The sequence below is a fragment of the Triticum aestivum genome, chromosome 6B (assembly GCF_018294505.1).
Source record: "Triticum aestivum cultivar Chinese Spring chromosome 6B, IWGSC CS RefSeq v2.1, whole genome shotgun sequence".
Classification (NCBI taxonomy): Eukaryota; Viridiplantae; Streptophyta; class Magnoliopsida; order Poales; family Poaceae; genus Triticum; species Triticum aestivum.
Genome location: NC_057810.1, coordinates 369,178,460 through 369,183,155, shown reverse-complemented (window position 1 = coordinate 369,183,155; position 4,696 = coordinate 369,178,460).

Sequence of the window (4,696 nt, the reverse complement as noted above, 5' to 3'; positions counted from 1 at the left end):
CGGGGTGTCGGGGTGTCGTGTCGAGGGTGAAGGGGTTGGGGTATCATGTCGAGGGTCAAGGGGTCAAGGACTTTCCATCCCGACCACGAGACCCCAACCCCCTGACCTGACACCCCGACCCCTCGACCCTCGACCCCGTCACCCCGACCCCTCGACCCTCGACACGACACCGTGACACCCCGACCACTCGACCCTCGACACAACACCCCGAATTTTTTTATTATGTTCATGATAATGATACACACTAATTTTTTTAATTATGTTTATGTTGTACTGATTTTGTTTACTCTTTCTCATTGGAGGTGTTGACATATGGTGGGCTTGGGTTGAGAGCGCTCCGAGCCTCCTACCTCGGCACGTGGGAGGGGTGTTGTTATTCCACCCCAGAACTTTAGGAGGGTGCTGTTAGACAGCATGCACACACCCCCAGCACCTTCGACGGACGCTTCTTCGTCGGCCGGGAGAGGAGGTCGGGGGAAGAAGAGGGGTAGAGGTGGACGGGGCGCTTCCAGAGGTAGGAAGGTTGTTCTGCCTTCCTCGCTGCCACTCCCCGCCGAATCTCTGGACCACCAAAGAGCTCCGTATCAGGTGGACCCGTCCGACCTGGACCCGTGTCGGACTCTGCTCCACGAGCCTCGGGACGACGAGCCTCTGGTCACCGAGCCACGGGTCGACGAAGCTCTGGTCGCCGAGCCTCGGGTCCCAGTGTCTTCCTCCCAGGAGACTCGGGTCCCACAATCTTCCTGTTGGGGAACGTTGCAGAAAATTAAAAAAATTTCTACGGTTTCACCAAGATCCATCTACGAGTTCATCTAAGCAACGAGTCAAGGGAGTGAGTTTGCATCTACATACCACTTGTAGATCGCGTACGGAAGCGTTAGATGGAGCAGTGATGATGGAGTCGTACTCGTCGTGATTCAGATCACCGGAGATCCTAGCGCCGAACGGACGGCACCTCCGTGTTCAACACACGTACGGTGCGTGTGACGTCTCCTCCTTCTTGATCCAGCAAGGGGAAAGGAGAGGTTGATGATGATGGCTCCAGCAGCAGCACAACAACGTGGTGGTGGTGGAACAGCAGCACTCCGGCAGGGCTTCGCCAAGAACGTGACGGAGGAGGAAGAGGTGTAGCAGGGGGAGGGAGCGCCAGGACTTCAGGGTCCGGCTGCCCCTCTCCCCCCTCCCTTTATATAGGCCCCCAGGGGGGGCACCGGCCTTGGGAGATTCAATCACCCAAGGGGGCGGCGGCCAAGGGGGGAGGAGTGCCCCCCAAGGCATGTGGTGCGCCCCCCCACCCTAGGGTTTCAACCCTAGGCGCAGGGGGTGGGCCTAGGGGGCGCACCAGGCCACTATGGGCTGGCTCCCCTTCCCACTGCATCCCATGGGGCCCTCCGGGATGGGTGGCCCCACCCGGTGGACCCCCGGGACCCTTCCGGTGGTCCCGGTACAATACCGGGTGACCCCGAAACTTTCCCGATGGCCGAAATACCACTTCCTATATGTAATTCTTTACCTCCGGACCATTCCGAAACTCCTCGTGACGTCCGGGAACTCATCCGGGACTCCGAACAACATTCGGTATACTGCATACTCATATTCATACAACCCTAGCGTCACCGAACCTTAAGTGTGTAGACCCTACGGGTTCGGGAGACACGTAGACATGACCGAGACGGCTATCGGGCAATAACCAACAACAGGATCTGGATACCCATGTTGGCTCCCACATGCTCCTCGATGATCTCATCGGATGAACCACGATGTCGAGGATTCGATCAACCCCGTATACAATTCCCTTTGTCAATTGGTACGTTACAAGCCCGAGACTCGATCGTCGGTATCCCAATATCTCGTTCAGTCTTGTTACCGGCAAGTCACTTTACTCGTACCGTAATGCATGATCCCATGACCAAACACTTGGTCACTCTGAGCTCATTATGATGATGCATTACCGAGTGGGCCCAGAGATACCTCTCCGTCATACGGAGTGACAAATCCCAGTCTCGATCCGTGTCAACCCAACAGACACTTTCGGAGATACCTGTAGTGCACCTTTATAGTCACCCAGTTACGTTGTGACATTTGGTACACCCAAAGCACTTCTACGGTATCCGGGAGTTACACGATCTCATGGTCTAAGGAAGAGATACTTGACATTGAAAAAGCTCTAGCAAAACGAACTACACGACCTTGTGCTATGCTAGGGAGTGGGTCTTGTCCATCACATCATTCTCCTAATGATGTGATCCCGTTGTCAATGACATCTAATGTCCATAGTCAGGAAGCCATGACTATCTGTTGACCAACGAGCTAGTCAACTACAGGCTCACTAGGGACATGTTATGGTCTATGTATTCACACGTGTATTACGATTTCCGGATAATACAATTATAGCATGAATAAAAGACAATTATCATGAACAAGGAAATATAATAATAATGATTTTATTATTGCCTCTAGGGCATATTTCCAACAGTCTGCCACTTGCACTAGAGTCAATAATCTAGTTACATTGTGATGAATCGAACACCCATAGAGTTCTGGTGTTGATCATGTTTTGCTCGCGAGAGAGGTTTAGTCAACGGATCCGCGACATTCAGATCCGTATGTACTTTGCAAATATCTATGTCTCCATCTTGAACATTTTCACGGATGGAGTTGAAACGACGCTTGATGTGCCTGGTCTTCTTGTGAAACCTGGGCTCCTTGGCAAGGGCAATAGCTCCAGTGTTGTCACAGAAGAGTTTGATCGGCCCCGACGCATTGGGTATGACTCCTAGGTCGGCGATGAACTCCTTCACCCAAATTGCTTCATGCGCTGCCTCCGAAGCTGCCATGTACTCCGCTTCACATGTAGATCCCGCCATGATGCTCTGCTTGCAGCTGCACCAGCTTACTGCTCCACCATTCAACATATACACGTATCCGGTTTGTGACTTAGAGTCATCCAGATCCGTGTCGAAGCTAGCGTCGATGTAACCCTTTACGACGAGCTCTTCGTCACCTCCATAAACGAGAAACATGTCCTTCATCCTTTTCAGGTACTTTAGGATATTCTTGACCGCTGTCCAGTGTTCCTTGCCGGGATTACTTTGGTACCTTCCGACCAAACTTACGGCAAGGTTTACATCAGGTCTGGTACACAACATGGCATACATAATAGATCCTATGGCTGAGGCATAGGGGATGACGCTCATCTCTTCTTTATCTTTTGCCGTGGTCGGGCATTGAGCCGAGCTCAATCTCACACCTTGCAATACAGGCAAGAACCCCTTCTTGGACTGATCCATTTTGAACTTCTTCAAAATCTTATCAAGGTATGTGCTTTGTGAAAGACCTATGAGGCATCTCGATCTATCTCTATAGATCTTGATGCCTAATATATAAGCAGCTTCTCCAAGGTCCTTCATTGAAAAACACTCATTCAAGTAGGCCTTAATGCTGTCCGAGAATTCTATATCATTTCCCATCAAAAGTATGTCATCTACATATAATATGAGAAATGCTACAGAGCTCCCACTCACTTTCTTGTAAACGCAGGCTTCTCCATAAGTCTGCATAAACCCAAACGCTTTGATCATTTCATCAAAGCGAATGTTCCAACTCCGAGATGCTTGCACCAGCCCATAAATGGATCGCTGGAGCTTGCATACTTTGTTAGCATTCTTAGGATCGACAAAACCCTCCGGCTGCATCATATACGGTTCTTCCTTAAGATGCCCATTAAGGAATGCCGTTTTGACGTCCATCTGCCATATCTCATAATCATAGTATGCGGCAATTGCTAACATGATTCGGACGGACTTAAGCTTCGCTACGGGAGAGAAAGTCTCATCGTAGTCAATCCCTTGAACTTGCCGATAACCCTTAGCGACAAGTCGAGCTTTATGGATGGTGCCATTACCATCCGCGTCCGTCTTCTTCTTAAAGATCCATTTGTTTTCTATTGCTCACCGATCATCGGGCAAGTCAGTCAAAGTCCATACTTTGTTTTCATACATGGATTCTATCTCGGATTTCATGGCTTCTAGCCATTTGTTGGAATCTGGGCCCGCCATCGCTTCTTCATAGTTCGAAGGTTCACCGTTCTGTAGCAACATGATTTCCAGGACAGGGTTGCCGTACCACTCTGGTGTGGAACGTGTCCTTGTGGACCTATGAAGTTCAGTAGCAACTTGATCCGAAGTACCTTGATCATCATCATTATTTTCCTCTTCAGTTGGTGTAGGCATCACAGGAACATTTTCCTGAGCGGCACTACTTTCCCGTTCAAGAGGCAGTACTTCATCGAGTTCTACTTTCCTCCCACTTACTTCTTTCGAGAGAAACTCTTTTTCCAGAAAGGATCCGTTCTTGGCAACAAAGATCTTGCCCTCGGATCTTAAGTAGAAGGTATACCCAATGGTTTCTTTAGGGTATCCTATGAAGACGCATTTTTCCGATTTGGGTTCGAGCTTTTTAGGTTGAAGTTTCTTGACATAAGCATGCCATCCCCAAACTTTTAGAAATGACAACTTAGGTTTCTTACCAAACCATAATTCATACGGTGTCGTCTCAACGGATTTAGACGGTGCCCTATTTAAAGTGAATGTAGCTGTCTCTAGAGCGTATCCCCAAAATGATAGCGGTAAATCGGTAAGAGACATCATAGATTGCACCATATCCAATAGAGTTCGATTACGACATTCGGACACAC